This window comes from Narcine bancroftii, chromosome 10 (genome assembly GCF_036971445.1).
Source record: "Narcine bancroftii isolate sNarBan1 chromosome 10, sNarBan1.hap1, whole genome shotgun sequence".
Lineage (NCBI taxonomy): Eukaryota > Metazoa > Chordata > Chondrichthyes > Torpediniformes > Narcinidae > Narcine > Narcine bancroftii.
Window position 1 is genome coordinate 5,858,276 of NC_091478.1, and position 17,756 is coordinate 5,876,031.

A 17,756-nucleotide genomic window follows, 5' to 3' on the forward strand; every position below is an offset into this window, starting at 1 on the left:
TGTTACCAAATCCTAATTAAGCCTCCCTTCACTGTCTTAAAACCACTTCCACACACAAAAAAAGGAGAGAGCAAAAATCAAATCAAATAAAAGTGAGAATTTTGATGATCAGTATCTTTGAACAGATATGAACCTGGGGGAAAATGAGGGCTCGGGGTAATCTATGTGCTGAAATATTTTTGCTTCTTTTTCTAGAAAATGTGCAATTTGGTCAGGCAGAAAAAATTGAACAGAGCCTTCCAAGCAATAAATCACTGGATTCCTGGTGACATTCATACAATGCGGATATAGTGTTAACTGTATGAGTCAGACAGCCCTTACTGCACTGAGCTGGTTCCTAGGAGGTGACCTTGCCACAGTGTTGTAATCAATCATTCTGGCACAGGACACACTGTTTTTGTTTAATATTACACTATTGGCATATATAGTAAACAAAGTGCAGAGTAAAATTTGGAATGATAACCACTGCATGCTGCAATATTTTGTTGTCTTCAAGAGCTGCACTGTATGCTGTTCTCTTCCAACGCCCTCATTTCTGTTACCTGTACCTTTGCAAAATGAACTTTTGTCTTGCAGCTGGCTAGTTACACGACAAAAAGAAACAAATAAATGCAAGTCCTAAAGACAGTTTTGGAGCATATAAAAATAACAGTGATTGAAAGCAGAAGATTGCTGAAGTAAAAATGCATTTTTGACTGTCAGCTGGCAAGAGCTAGTAATTTTATAAACAGCTAGACCTGCTCTATGAAGATGAAACATTCTTTCCTTATTCTGTACTGTGTTTGAAATCATCCGGGAATGATCATTTTCACTCTCTTTCAATTCAGTGTGGTGCTGCACCTCCTATTATAATAATGGGTGTCAGGTACTGTTTGGACAAAGCAGGATTAAGCTATCACCCACACGCTGAGTGCTAATTTATTGCTTCAGACATTTTCATATCTGATTCATTTTCACCCTCTCTCTGCTGTGCTCCACAAAGTTCCCGGCCTGTACTACCCTCCACATCATGTGACCTGCGATTACCTGGCACTGTGAAATGGCTTGCTTTGCAGAGCTTGGCTCGGGTATAATCCTTGGAGAGCAACCACAGTCTCGTTGCTGAATAGGAGAAGGAGAGCAACTCCTGGCGCTTAAATATCTCAAAACTGCTTTGTTTAGGTGTGACATGAAAGTTGAAATCTTCACCCCATGTAGCAAAAAGAAAGCAGATGACAAGAGAGGTTTATAGATGTAGTAGTTCATGGTCTTTGAATGGGACTTTTTTATGTAAACAGCGGGGTCATTCTGTCTGTTCAGAATTCGCATTAAAACAGCATTCCGCTTTTGTTCAGTGATTATCTTCTAGTTGTGAACAGGCAGTTATGTTTGTGTGTAAATTGGATGCAGCATTTTTTTTCTGCTTCGCCCGGAGGCTCAGTGGAAGATGCTGACTGAGTCAGAAGCAGGGTTAGGCACTGCAGGAGTGTGCGGATAACTCATGTAGAAAACATGCCTGTTATTGGTGCTTTTACCTTCTGAAGAATCCCTCTAGGACATGTGGAGGAACCAGTCAGTAATTATGCAGCTCTCTTGCACCAGGGCAGGTGAAATTGGAGAAAAGGTGTTACAAGGGGATCGTTGACATGCATGACTGGGTAAACAGGGAAGAAGGCTACATTTGACATGCATTATGAACACTTTCTCACTGTTGTTGATACATGGCCAGATTATTGCTATGTTTTAGAGTGGAAAGTTGCACATAAATTTCTAATATATTAATTTTAATTGACTACACCAAATGAGACAATTTATTTCTGTAAAACAAAAGCCTGAACTTAAACAAAGAAATCAGGCTTGTATAATTTTTGTGCAGTGCATTGAGTGGTATGGAATTTCCGCGAGGGAAGCCTATACAGGGGAATAATATGCACAAAAACATCTGGTAAAGCAATGTTAAGCTATCGGCTCAAAACTACGTGTCCATGTGAACACAAATGGAGAGAATAAAATGTTTGAAACTAAACAGATTCAATTGATTCAAACAGCTATTAGGAGGCTATTTCCTTTTGTTCAGATCACATGCATACAATTTTCTTTACAGTTACATCCATGTTCATAGACTTGCTTCTCTGCATCATATCACAATTTGGTGGTGCTGACCGACAGTTTGTAATTTGGATGGTAGATGGGTGGATCATTGCCTGATAGCTTCTCTGTTAAGTGGAGCCAAAATTGCACTCCCAATAATGGGGGTTCAAGGAAAGAAGGTAATCTTGGTCTATTGGAAAGAAAGGCTACAGAGTAGACCTCAAGGTTTTAACCGACCATGGTCCTATAAAATGATTCGAAACTATCACTGACAACGTTTCCAGAGTAACCTATTTAAAACTGGGGTGGGTTGGGGGTTGCAAGTTACTTGGCCGGTGAGAAGAGATTCATGCTGCATGTTCTAATTATTGGAATATTGATACTAGATCTATAATTGGTAAAGGAACTAGAATTATTTATTGATACACAAAGCAAGCTAATGCAGTTTCCGAAATCCAAATTAAGACCGAAGATGAATCTAAGGACTCGATTGTTCAAGCAGCATCTGTGGGGTGAGAACCAGATGTTTGATGAAAGATTAACTTTGTCAATTTACTCCATGCATTGCATAACTTTTATTTCATTGGAAAATAGTATTTTATTTCATAGTAATTATTTTTAAAATACTGTTCAAAATTGGATGAATAGATATAATTTGAAATTTTGATTTATCTGTGGATATCACAAAACAAAATAAAAGTGCACAATATCGAGGACAGAATGGCCTGCACTGTTCTGTAATGCTCTATGTTCTGGGCTTATGTGGGCAAAAGAAATGTTAATTGATAACAAAATGTCCTGGAAAAACTCAACTGGCCAGAGAGCTTCTGTGGGAAGAGAAGCAGTGTTGATCTACTGCCAGAGAGTTATGAGTCTTCATATTTTTTTTTGGACAAAGGGATTATTGAATAATTAGACATTGTAAAATTGATTTTTAATCATTTTTGAACACTTCTGAAGGTCAGACACATTTAGAAATGCTAGAAACTTATGACAGTTTTGAATGACAGTGAAAATAAGGCTTGGCTTTTCTTGCTGCCCAAGGTCTCAGCCCTTTTGAAGACATAGCTTGCTCAGGCCTGTCCACACAGCATATGTTGGGTAAGGTGGTAGGGCAGTGGTTAAATTGCCAGTCCGAGAGTCCAGAGGCTTAGAATAAAAATCTATGAAAATGAGTCCAAATGAGTAACTGTAGCATTTCACATTGCGGTCTAAATTTGTAAAAAAAAGTCATTATTAATGATGACTATTGAATTGTCATAAACCCATCCAGTTCATCAATGTCTGTCCAGGTAGAAAAATCTGAATCCTCGGCCTCGTCTGTCCAGAAATATCAATGTAGTGTTGAAAAGGGCATTTAGGAAAGCAATAAATGTTGGACTGGCTAGTAATGCTCAAATTACAATATCTTTTTAAAGTTCGGATGTGAGAATCAAAATCAGAATTTATAGTCATAAACGTATCACAAAATTCATTGCAGCAGAATACGTTACAGGTGCAAGTATTGCTATAAAATTACAATGAAAAAAATAAATAAATTAGTGCAAGAGAAGAAAAATGAGGTGCCTATAGTTATTGTTCATTCAGAAATCTGATGGAAGAGGGTAAGAAGTTGTTTTGGTACTGTTGGGTGTTTGTGTTCAGGCTTCTGCCCCTCCTTCCTGCTGGTAACAGTGTGAAGAGGGCATGGTCTGGGTGGTGAGGATCCTTGAGGATAGTGTTGCTTTTTTTTTAGGCACTGCCTCTCATAGATGTTCTCAATGATCTGAAGACTGATGCCCATGTTGACACTGGCTAAGTTCACAACTCTGCGTAGACTTTTCCTGTCCTGCCCATTGGCACCGCCACACCAGACAGTGATGCAACCAGTCAGAATGCTCTCCACAGTCCACCTGTAAAAATTTGCAAGACTCTCCTCAAACACCTTATGAAGTATAGCCACTGACGAGCCTTCTTTGTGATTGCATGGACACGGAGGACCCAGAGCAGATCTTCTGAAATGTTGACATCCAGGAATTGAGGTTCTTAACCCTCTTCACTACTGACCCCTCGATGAGGAGTGGTTTGTGTTCACCTGATTTCCCCCTCCCGAAGTCCACTAAGTTCCTTAGTTTTGCTAAGGATGAATGCAAGGTTGTTGTTACACCACTCAACTAACTGATCTATCTCCCTCCTGTACTCTTCCTCGTTGCCACCTGTAATTCTGCCGACAACCGTGGTGTCATCAGCAAATTTGTAGATGATGTTTAAATTGTGCCTGGCCACACTGTCTTGGATGTGGAGGAGTAGGCATCTTTGAGGTGTTCCTATATTGATTGTTAGTGAGGAGGAGACATGCTGAGGCTCAACAGAAGGGCTGGTGATGAAGATTTAACCCTGATATACACATTGTGCTTTTCAGGATGGGTGGTGAGTTACACACCAGGTTACAAACCATTAATTCATAAATGACCTTCAAGCAGAATGGCCTGATAAAAGGATATGGACCTGAAATGTTATCTCTTTCTCTCCCTCTCTCCACACAGTACATGCAGCAGGATTTAAACAAATAAAAATATAAATTTAAAAAAGCAGTTCATTAAACTTTAGAACCTTCTGCACCAGCAATATACACTTCCCTTATTATTTTCCAGTCCAATTATTTAAAGATTTTTTTGGTTTTAGGATAATAAGTATCCTTTTTTAAACATACATGGTTCATCCACCTCATATACAAAGTACAGTAAAACGCCTGGTATCTGGCAACTGTGGGGATTGGTTGATGCCGGATAAGTGAATTTTCCATTTACTTGGGACTGTGTGTTTTGTCATTGGTGAACTAACTGCTAAGGGGAGCCAATTTTAAACTTGCGTATTTTTTACCTATTTATTTGCTTTGATTTCTTTTCTTGCTGGTTGCTTGAATTCTGGATAATGGGGATTTTATTGTGATTGTGTTTCTGCACTCTTCCTATGAGGGCCTCGTTATATTTGTGGACATCAAAAAGCAACCTACTGGAGGACAGGAGGCTTCAAACTTGCTTGACTGAAGCCTTTTATTGGACGCTGTTGCAGGGAACAGTAATCACCAGCCTTCTTCATTCTCAGTGTTGCTGTCAGTCCTACCAATGCATTGAAGGGTTCAGTGCCAGCCAGAGCAGTGTTCCAAGCTCTGCTGGTATTAACCTTTTCAATGGCATACTGCCAGGATCAGCAACCAGAAGCAGGATGGAATGCCAATCAATCCTCACTGCAATGCCATCCAGCCAAATAGGAACCCACTTGATACCTTACCGAAGCAGGCTCCAGCAGGCTGCTTTGATGGCCAGAGAGGGGAATGTTTCCTCTTGAGAAACTGACTTTTAAATGATTTCTAACATGGTTTCTGTGGGTTTGGCATTGAAAATTATCCTCCAGAGTGGTATACCTTTTTAAATAAATAAACAAGCCATTTTCTGCACATTTTAAAATCAGTTAACTGCAAAAAGTTAGTTGGTTAACTCTTTCATTACAGAGATACATTTTCAATCTACATTTTTCTTAAGATGTCCAAATCTGAATTCCACTCACCCTTTATTCCCATATTACTCACGATTGACTCCTCTCTCTTGGTGATGAGACAGCATTTTGTAGATGACCACAAGTATCAAGGTCATGGTCCTTTGAAACAGAGCTAGAAAACTTGAATGCAGGTGGTTATTTGGCGGTAAGATATCTATCTCATCTGATTCAAACATGCACATACAATATGCAGCATGGATCACTGGCCATCACTCAACAGCAAGGATCCTGGCTTTAAATTCCTTTTCTGAGCTCAAAAACATTTTGAGTGCAGCTTGCTCTTTATAGCACTTAATGCAACATAGAACAGAACAAAATCAGGCACATTGGTAATCTTCGCCATTAAAATCCACAAATCGTGTTGATTTACTTGCTGCGTCTTTTCACAAGGCTGGCCAGATGAGCAGAAAATAGGTGAAAAGGAATGTGGGGAGACACAGATTTCTTAATTGGCAATTTAATTGATTTAAAACACCACAATCCTGTCACAATAATGATTTCAGTGCGGGCTTGAAGATGGCCTCTTTGATTAAATAAAGTCGTAAATTAATTCTAATTTGCATTTTATTTTGATGCACAATCCAAACAATATTTTACTGAGGACATTAATATTTGGTACTATTCTGGGTGAAGTCCTGAAGAGACATTAAAGACAGCAGCAAAAGATAACTGCATTGCTAGCTTTTGGACTCCTAAAATATGCTGTTAAACAGAACAGGAATGTTTATCTTTTAGCTTTTGAGCAAACCATTTTATACTTTTCATTGAAAATAATGTTTTTATTCTCATTTTATTACTACTAAGCTAGAAAAGGCAATGATATAAATATTGCTGAACTATATTATATTGTTCAAGCTCTACGTGTATATTGTTCAAACTTGAATGTAAAGTTGTCTTGATATCAAATTTTATTTTGCATTTTAAATTGCGGGGTCTGCAGGGATAGAAATTTGTCTGTCACAGTTGTGCAAAATCAGGAGTATTGAATCCAGCTCCCATTCCATTTCCTTCAGTGGTATTGAATATCAAATGGGCCATAAAAAAAGGGCAGACTGGTTAGATGCTGCAGCCCAAGATAGATTTCTACTCTGCTACGTTTTGACTTAAAAGCTAAAATGTATTAAAAATGATAAATGAAATGTTTACTGTCATTTACTAGAAACTGCACATTGGATATTTATCACAAAATGCAAAATATTTTTTATTAGGTGCAAGGCACTAGGGAACCAAGGCATTAAATAGACCTGAACTTTTCCTGACCAGTGAAATGTCATGTTTGGCGATCACCTGTCCCTGAAACCATTTTTGTGTTGGAGTGAATGCTGAGGTGATATAATCTTTCAAGAAGCCAGCTCCCATCTGATTGATGAGAGCTAGAACAGCCCACAGTATTTACAAGTGTATTTCTAACGTATGAATTAGGAGCTAGGGAAGCCAATCTATCCCTTGAGCCCTGCTCTGCCAATTACTGATATCATAGCCAATATGGTTGTAAACTCAACTCTGCAGTCCGATTTGCATGCAGTAGATTGTCAGTTCTTTTCTTTCAGATATCCATCTGACTATATTAATATTATTCAAATCATAGCTTCGAGCTTCCTTTGAGGTGGAGCATTCCAAAGGCTGATGACTTGCTGAGAGAAAATGTGTGGCCTTCAATGGATGACCACTGACTTTTACACAGTGATCCTAGTTTCAGGTCAGAAAATAATGTTGGATTGAGTGTTGTCAGATGAGGACCTGCAGAATAAGTGGTTTACGAGGATGAAACCAGATCAAAGAGATTATAGTTTACGGAAAGGATTGAACAAGGTGAGACATCTCTCTTTGGGAGGACATCCTGATTGAAGATTTTAGAAAAAGAAACATTTGATGCACATTTACATTATCTAGACCCTCCACAGTCTTATTTCCAAATTTAGAAATCAGACCCAGTTCCCAGTGTTGATTTGAGATAAATTTAAGCCACACCCCCACTGTAGTCAAAGTTGGGACATCAGTACCTCAGAGTGTAAAGACCTCCAAAAAGTAATAGACCCAGCCCAGGACATCATAGGCAAAACCCTGCACACCATCGAGAACATCTACAGGGAATGCTGTTGTTGGAGAGCAGCAGCAATCATCAATGATCCAAACCACCCAGCACGTGCTCTGTTAACAGTACTACCATCAGGAAAGAGGTATCGATGCCAAAAGACTTGCACAACCCTTCAGGAACAGCAGCTCCCCTCTCCACCATCAGACTCCTCAACAACAAACTCAATCAGGGACTCATTTAAGGACTCTTACTTGTGAACTTTATTGATTTTTTTTCTCTCTGTATTGCACAGTCAGTTTGTTTACTTTTTACATGTGTACATTCAGTTCAGTTTTATTTTCACTACCAATAAATTGGTAATTCTGCCTCACCCACAGGGTTGTATGTGATATCATGTATGTACTCTGACAATAAATCTGAAATCTATCAGAGATTGGATACTTATGAATGTAACAAATTTCCAAAGACATCCAAGGACTACCAACTATTAAAAATTCAAATAAAATGTTTTAATTTTTTTAAGAATTAGATAATTTTAAAACAGTTTAAAACAATAGAAACCCATTAAAATCAATGATCAGATTTAAATTAGCTTTCTGTCAGTCTGTCCCTCAGCACAGGTCCAGTGAGCTGACATCCAGCCATTAGACACTTGTACTAACTCACCAGTCTCCACGAGCAATCCATTGGGGATGATGTGCCATTGCCCTGAATATGGCAATCAGCAGAGGAGATGCTGGAGATTTATTCCTTCTCATGGAACTTCCAAACTTCCCCACTAGAGGCAAAAGTCTACCGTTTGGAGAAAAGTAAAACTGGCTTTTACCCGTGTGGCTCCACCCATTATTGCCCATCCACATCTGTTAGCCTTGTGCAGAAGAAAGCAATAATGTTAATATCATCAAACTAGATTCAAAACTCAAATCTGATAGCGTTTGATATTCAGTAAAACTTTCCAAAAGTTTACATCCATTATTTGTACCACAAAACTCATTTAAATTTTGTTCTTGATTTGAATATAGGGCATATTTTGAGGTAATTCAGCCCAAGTGATCCACACTAGTGTGGTGAACCTTAAGCCCCTGCAGTGCCTCTTTCACTGAACCTCATCAACAAGGCTTAATTACCATTGTAATTATCTCGCTCTTCTTAAAATACATCTATGTCATATGTCTCAACTGCCCCTTGTAGCACCAAGTTCCACATTCTAATCTGTATCTTGATAAAGATCTTTTTCTCTTATTCTTCATTGATTTGAGTTAATTTAGTTATTAGTTACTTTTATTTATAACTTTCAGTTTTTATCTCTCTCACAAGTGGAAGTTTCCTCCACCTTTACCCTCTCAAAATCTTTCATTATCTTAAAAACATCTAACAGGTTCCCCCTTCCAGAGAGAGAGAGGTCTTGGCTTGTTCAATCTTTTCTGATGGGTATAACCTCTCTGTTCTGGCCTCATCCTTGTAAATCATTTATACTGCAGATCCTAGTCTGATAACACTCGATCCAGTAATGGTTTCAGGCATTTTCTTATTTGTGCTGCTTGCCTTTGATTCTCCAGCAAGTAGAATATGTGGATTCTACTTCTTAGCAGTTAAACTTTGTGTGGATGTGTCTACTCATGCATTCTAAATGCTTAAATCAAACAGGATTACTGTTTAACTAATTTGAAAATGCTTCATGCTATACTCCATGTAATATCAACCCTGAATGGTTAAACTTTTTCTCCTTGGGGCCTGATGTTTGATTGTGGGCTCAGTCTTAACATTTAAGAAGAATTTGGATAGGTTCATGGATGGGAGATGCATGGAGAGCTGTGGAATGGGCACAGGTCAGTGGGACGAGGCAAAAAAAAATGGTTCAGCGCAGTGAACTGAGATTCATTGGTGGTGTGTTATACTGATGACTGGCTCTGCCACAATCTACCCCTATATAACCCTGGTTTCCCACCTAAACCCTGAGCCCTACTGAAGATCACTGTAAGGCCCTACCCTCAGTTATAAGCTAAAAAAGTGTATATTCTCCTTCCAGTCATGAGAGCTTTTATTCACGCTACATACAGACCAGAAGGTCCAGAGGGTCTTGTTTCTGTGCTGTAGTGTTCCATGGTTTAAAAGGAATTCTACCCGAGTTTAAGCTTTACATCATGATTTTAAGATGACAATTAGAATATGAGATATTGTTAATTTATGGCTTGTTATTTAATAATATCTGGAGCATCTGTCTTTGTTACTCCAGTGGAAGTTTCAAACATTTATTTGAGGCATATAGAAATGTTGGATGCACAAGGAGGGCCCATTTCTCTTTATGAAAGAAGCTGATAGCCAGAGGACAAAGTTATGAGTTAATTGGAGGGGAAAATCATTTTATTTAAAAAATAATAAGGTCTGAAAAATTTATATTTAAACATACAGCATGGTAACAGGTGCTTCTGGTCATGAGCTCATGCTGCCCAAATAGCCTAATTAACCTACAACCCCTGTACATCTTGCAGCCCGAAGTGCTGTGGAGTAAATAACCTCACCTTATTTGTGGGTTGCACCCCTTAAATTTGAATGCTTTAAGGCAGTGGTTTTCAACCTTTTTCTTTCCACTCACATACCACTTTAAGTATTCCCTGTGCCATGGGATTGCTTAAGGTGGGACATGGGTGGAAAGAAAAAGGTGGAAAACCACTGTTTTTAATCGTCACTTATTGACTCGTTATGTGCAGGTTTCAGAACTCCAAAGGAAATGGGCCAATGACAATTTTTCTCAAGCAAAATATTTCTGGAACATTTTGGTCTAGAGCTGTGGTTCTCAACTTGCCCTTCTGACTTACATAACACCTTAAGCAATCCTTGCTAATCACAGAGCACTGATGGCCTAGGGATTACTTAAAGTGGGATGTGAGTGGAAAGAAAACGGTGGAGAACCACTGCTTTAAGGGCTCCAACCTGCAAGGCTATGGAGCTCAAACAGCTCCACCCTTGGCCAATGTGGAAGCACTAAGGTGGATAGCCCCTTATGTGCACAAATGTTTATGATTTTATGAGTAGGTTCTTTGGAAAACAATATGTTATGAATTAAAACGCAATGGTGTAGGCAAGCATAAAGCTAAGAAATCAATATTTTTACTGTCTCATGACACTTTGATGTTTATTATGTGAAATTATATCTTTTCTACCCACCATAAAATATCAATGCACCTCATATTTTGGACCAAGTATAGATCTGTGTAATTTAATTGTTTTGTTGTTCTTAGATAATCTGGTCAGTTTTCCTGAAGAAATTTTATTTTATTGGGATTGTTCTGTACAAGTGCTCAGTTTTGTCTAGTAATGATCATTTAAACTGAATTTAGTATGAAAACATTTTCAGTGAAATGACACTGGGACAATAGGTGATAATTCTTATAATATACAGGAGAGGCTCCTGAGATGTGAAACCTGAATTCAACCCAATATAACCACACCTATGTCTGATTTAACTGAGGCAGAAATCTAAGCAGAAAGTGCTAAGAATATCCAGCAGGTTAAGCCATATTTGTGGAGAGAGAAAAACAAAGTTATCGACTCACGTTGAAGATCCTTCATCAGAACTTTTAACCTGACGCATTAACTTTGTTTCTTCATTCAGAAATGCGGCCTGACTTGCTGAGTGTTTCCAGAATTTTCTGTTTCTATATCCAGTTTCTAGTATCTGCAGTTATTTTTTTTAAATTTCATTAATTGAGGCAGATTTGGGAAGTGATCCTTAAAAGAAACGCAAATCATTCCTTCGAGCCATTGTTTCCTAGGGGCTCAGGCAGCCTGGCAACTGAAGAGAAGCTCTCAGGTGCTGGAGGCAAGAGAGAAGACACTTGCCCTTGTGTTTGAAGAATAAGACCAAGAGCCCTACTTCCTGGTTCCTTTAGTAAATCCAGACTGCACTACATCCACTGGACACCTTGCAATTTCTTCATAGTGCATTGCCAATCTGACCTCTTGCCCACCCTGAGAACTTTGATACTTTCCCCAAGATCTGCCAAGCTCCACGCTGCCATCCAGCCAACCTCCCGACTCATCTCAAACTCGCTCGCTACTCACTGCCCTGCTCTAAGCCTCTCCCCTCCACAACAATCAGCATTTCCCCCAATCTTCCATTGCCAGAGGCAGTCCCCAGCAGCCCACAGCTCCAGCCTTTCAGCACAAACTCTCCTCCTCAGCAGACAGCCAATTTGACCAACTTTCGGACAAGAAACCGAGTGAATTAAATGCTAACAAGGACGTACCTCTAAATGTGGCAAGACCTCTACATTCCCAGGATGACTGGCTGCAGACACACACCTCCTCCATAAATATCAGGGCCAAATGTCAGATTGTTAGCGGGTTGAGTAGCACCTGGCCTACCTTTATTATTTTTCTATCAGCTGTTTTCCTTTAAAACCAATTTTCAAAACTGAAATATTTGCAAAAGAGATTTGGTCTAGCCTTGCTGAATACCAAATATATTTTACTGAATGAATTTAGCACTTTGCACTGTAAAATTACAGTTGAAATCATTACATGCAAGCAAAAACTTCATTTTGGCATCTGGTTTTGTTTTGTACCATGTTTTTGCTATGGGAAATTATGTTAAGTGAAACACCAATAAAGTAAAACCAAGAGCCACTTAATTACCATATAATTAGACTTACAAAAAATATGCAGATATAAGAACAAAATGTCCTTTATGACAAAAAAATGGATTTTTACTATTCAATGATGTACAAAGTTTCTCTTCTCAAACACGAGAGATTACACTGATTTTTGCCCATCCTTCATCACATGTTCATTTAATCAACTCCATTGAATGAGAAATGAGCTGAAAATATCTATATTTGAGTTGAGGATTGCATTTGTGGGTGCTCAAAAAATTCTGTCATGAACCATAAAGAGTAGGAAGACTTTCACCGTGTGTGTGTGTGTGTGTGTGCGCGCGCGCCCCGTGTGTGTGTGTGTGTGTGTGTGTGTATGTGTACATTTAGGGAATCTATGTAAACACTTGTATGGAACCTATACAATTCTAATGCTGTTGATCAGAATCTAATGTCATAAACTTTGTTGTTTTGTGGCATTACTGTATATTGCTATATATTACATTTAAAATAAATAAAGTGTTTTACTTTAAGTAATGTTCAGACCAATTCTTTTGAGATGACTATCAGCAACAAACATAGATTTCTGAATTGTTAAGTGCAATCTTTCACTTTATTTGGTTTGCTTTCTGGTTGCTTTACAATGACGTAGTCTGTGTTCAGCAAAATTATGCTTCATTTTTTTGCTTGCAGCGTGATTTACGATGTTTCACTGCACTTTTATTCCTTTCTTGTGAGTGTTCTAAATTTTTACAGTCAAAACATCCTTGCAGAAAGAATGCCATGGTAAACACTGTGAAATTATTTTAGCTGCAAAAGTAATGAGCTTTGCAATGAGTTAATTAATCAAGGCAAAAGTGCATCCAATTGTGAGTCCTCTCAGAAATATTTGCATTTTGATACACTTTCCTCCATAGATTCAGTTTGCATTTTGGGAGGTTGCTTTGTTACAAGAAAGCATAAAGCCATTTGCAAATGCCCATGGGAGCACGCCACCCCATACAATGCAAAATGACAGAATTATATTTAAATTATAAGTAAATTATATACATTTTCCCTCTGCTTCACATTTACATTACTCCTTAGCAGACAAAGAAAAAAGGTTTTGACCCATTAAGTGGCAACAGTTAATTCTTAATTAAAGTGTTGAGCTCCTCTGCTGTACTTGATATAAAATGCATAATATCCAAATAATAGATTGGTTTGTGGTAGAGAAGGTAATTATGCCAATTCAATATACTGCACCTCAAAATATTAAAACATAAGTTCTTACTGTCAATTCCAAACATGGTCAGTTTTTGAATAACTATTAATTTTGGTGTAGAACATATCAGTCAAAGAGCCAAAAATAATCTATAATCCATACATGTCCTTTGATGTTATAAATCTGGTCATCTATGTTTGCCTGAATAGAAGTCCTGGAATACAGGGATCCAATGTTTTTTTTTTCTACGTTCCAACATGTTTCCTAAGAAGATAGTCCAAACACAATTGATATATTGCCTGATTGCCAGAAACTTGCATGAAGATTCACACTAAATTTTTTCAATATCTTTAAATCCACAATGTCTGCAATATTCCTTCCTATTTGCAAATAGTCTTAGATGCCTAATTTTGTTATTAGTTACTTCAACTAATTAGATATTAAAACTTACAAACCACTTCCTTTAAAGGCAAGTCTGAAACAATGTTCCACCGAAATGAAATGTCAGCACCATGATCAACCCGTTTCTGACATTATCTCTGCCTAGAGCTCTAGTTATCGTAACCAGTGACCAGGGTTCCCATCCGATGCTGTCTGTAAGAAGTTTGTACATTCTTCCCTGTCTCTGTGGATTTCTCTGTGATGATCTGGTTCCCTCCCACTATCCAAAATGTACAGGGGTTGAAGGTGATTGGGAGATATGGGTGGCATGGGCTTGTGGGCTTGTTACCGTGCTGTATGTCTACATTTTTAAAAACAACCAATTATCTCTAAAGATGTTTTCGGTCATTTGGACCAGTATCTTTTTGTGTCAATGAATTTTGTATATTTTACGAAACTAAATGTACCTCGTTTTGTTGTCGGAAACCTATCATTTAGGCTACTCGTGTCACTATTTCTCACCGGTTTAAACATTTGGCATTGAGCATGAACAAGAGGATGAAGACTTAAACTTTCATGAGTAGCACCTGAGAAAGCATATAAAACCTCCATGATACAGCCATACTTAGTCCATACTTTAAACAGGAAGATTTGATTCTCATGCTGCGACTGTTTAAGACATTGGTGAGGCCAGGTTTGGAGTATTGTGTTCAATTCTGGTCTCCAAATTATAGGAAGGATATAGATAAGGTGGAGAGGGTGCAGAGAAGATTTACAAGGATGTTGCCTGGCTTAAAATACCTAGAGTACAGAGAAAGATTGAAGAGGTTAAGACTCTATTCATTGGAACATAGACAGTTGAGAGGGGATTTGATAGAGGTGTTTAAAATTATGAAGGGAATAGATAGACTAGATGCAAGTAGACTCTTCCCCCGAGAGCAGGGGAGGTTGAAACAATAGGATACAAGTTGAGGGTAAGGGGGCAAAATTTTAGGAGAAACATTAGAGGATGATTCTTCACTCCGAGAGTGGTGGCTGAATGGAATCATCTTCCGGAGGAAATAGTTGAGGCAGAGTCAATTCTTTCATTTGAGAGGAGGCTGGATATATACATGGATAAGAGGGGGTTGGAGGGTTATGGGTGGAGAATAGGCAGGGGGAGCTTGTGGAGTTGTTTGAGTGAACCCATGTGGACTTGTAGGACCAAGATGGCCTGTTTCCATGCCCTAAACTGATATATATGAAGAATATACACAATCCATGAATTAATACAATAGCACGTTATAAGATATGATTAGATATTAAATTTGATGATAAGTGACACACCCTTACTGAATCAGAAATGTTTCTACAACTATTGCTCTTCTATTCTCAACTCTTCTTCACCAAAAGCTGTGTTTTGTTTTTAATTTAACCACTGGAGGAAAAAAAAACACTTCATTGAGTTCTGTTCCAGGAACAAGTGGAAGTTTCAGTTTTGATTCAAGGAGTAAAATCTGGGAAAAAAGACATTCATTTGAAAACACATACTCAGAAATTCACCCCGCTCTTTATGCTGAATGTATTGTTACAGAGATGTATTCCACCATGCTTCTAAAACTGCAATTGAATTTTAAAAGCAGAATGCAAGGGGTTGCAGTGTTTAGCTCACAAAAATAAACACCAGAGAGAATCTTGCGCTTTTCCATTTTTTTCTCTCCTTCTTTAAGGTGAAACTTTGACTAAATATTGGGTTTCGTCATAATCCTGGTAAAGCACTAAACTACATTAAAGGTGCCATAAAAGAGCAAGTTGTTGTTATGTAGATTGGTGTTATGTCAGAACCGGATGTACTTTCTTCTAATTAATGCTGACATTTCAGCTTGGCTTTGCAATACTACCAACTCCAGATGGTATAATTCCCACTGTCCCTTATTCCTCTCTTTAAAAGGAAAGTGCAGAGCAAAGAGCGTCAATTGCGATCCTCCTAACCACCCTCTGCTTTCCCCAACAGGGCAAAAACAGTGCCAAGAAAGAAATGAAACATAAGTCCTGCTGGTTCAAGAGCAAACACTCCAACTTCCTCCATATGTTGATGTACATTGAGTGCCATACAAAATATTGTTAAATTATCATCTCTAAAAGAATGGCAATGCCACACAACTAAGTTATGCTGTTAAAAGGGCATTCTGGTAACATTACAAAAAGAACTACTGAATGTTTGATGACATCAAAGGTGACAGGGGTCCTTATAAAAATCAGGTGTGCAAGGATGAGATGACCCTTGCAATGTTCCCACTAGGAAACAAAACCTGACAGAAACTGCCTGCACTGGAAGCTTTGCTGTGAAATAGCTCAAGTGCTCGGGATAAGTGGTCATCTCACGAACAGGCTTGCACAACTTAATACTACTTGTGTCTCTTCCAAATGTAATTGTTAGTAGTTTTATTTGGACTTCTTTTGAGCATGTTTCATTGTTCTCAGGATCTCTGGTAGAACAATCACCTCCAATTCTGTGCTGCAAATAGGGCCACATTTCACATTTTAATGCATTAAGGGGCAGAGTCTACTTCATTTGCTCGTCTCTCAGAACCGTCTTTGCAATAACTTGAATGCAGCTGGTTTTCCACTTAAAGTCAATGAGCCACCCTTCTCAAGAGTTGAGAGGATGCCTGCATAAAAGCTAAATGATCTAAATGCCAGCATCAAGTCACCATCTCATTTACAACATTTGGAAGGAGTTACAATTGAATCATGTGCCAAGGACTGGTAAATAGAGGCTGGCTTCTGCCAGGGCACATTAAATTCAGTAATAAATAAATGTTAACCCCATTGTGAATGTGAAAATCTGGTAAAAATTACCCTGTAATAACTTACTGAGCAGCACATCTCCTGCTGCTCACCACATTTCAAACAAAATAAAGCAGAGCAAAAGATTTTCCAGAGAGTTTGATTCTCATTTTAAACACAAGCTGTGCTGTACTGCTCAGAGGTAAAACAAGGTCAAAGGTGCAGAGGTGCAGCCCCCTCCTCGAGACAATGAGAAATCAGGAAGAAAATATTGCTCAAGGACATATCAGCTCAACACTTGACAGCTGAAATATTTTTGTGCCTAGAAATTCAACTGCATAGCGCATGTTTATTTAGCTGCGACAAGATTGATTAATAAAGTAAGAGCAGCTGCTGAATACAGTTGGAATTTCACTGTATGACGTGCTATAGGTTTATATACAATACTATACATTAGGTATGGAGCAATGACATGAGGCATCCAACATCATGCATTTGAATTTGCTGCAAATAAGTTGAACTGCAAATGTGCACCAGGAAAACGGAACAATGCATGAAAAGGAGCAGAAGAATGCTTATGTGCAACTCAAAATGCTCCACCTTATCTGCATCATCCTTGATGGTCCAGCACAGAAGATATTGATGAATTCATCTTCAAAGCTTCAATGTTTGAGTTATATTAGCATGGCAACAGGTTCTTCTTCCTAATGCCTACCTGACCCAATTGCCCACATTTGGCCTATGGCACCTGTTGAAATGTTTTTGAACTGTTATAATTGAATCTGCCCCTATAGCTTGCTCAGGCAGCTCATCCCACATACTTACTACCCTCTGTGTGGAAAAAGTTGCCCCTCAGGTCCCTTTAAAATTGTATCCTTCTCATGTTAAACCTATGCCCTTTAGTTTTATATACCTCTACCACAGGAAAAAGACAAGGATTCTTTACCTTATCTATGCCCCCATGATTTCATAAATCTCTGTAATGTCACCCCTCGGCCTCCAGGAGATTTTTTTAAAAACCCGCCAATTGAGCCAGTACTTGTAGTTTAAGCCTTCCAGTCCTGATAAAATCCTTGTTGAATCTTTTCTGCACTTTTTCCAGGTTAGCTAAATCCTTCCTATTGTTGGGGGACCAGAAGTGCGCACTCTCCTCCCAAGT

The 17,756-nt window shown here is 38.5% G+C and overlaps 1 long non-coding RNA gene across 3 annotated transcripts in view; it reads left to right on the top strand.

Annotated features, from left to right (window-relative positions):
• LOC138744100 (uncharacterized) overlaps nt 1-17,756 on the top strand; it is a 201,932-nt gene that overhangs the window by 158,821 nt on the left and 25,355 nt on the right. For 2 of the 3 annotated variants that reach the window (XR_011345282.1, XR_011345283.1), the window contains one exon: nt 15,822-16,757. The exons of the other annotated variant lie outside the window; for it this stretch is intronic. This is a non-coding gene — a long non-coding RNA (uncharacterized lncRNA). Of the gene's footprint in view, nt 1-15,821; nt 16,758-17,756 lie in introns of those variants that run through there. 3 annotated transcript variants of the gene reach the window in all.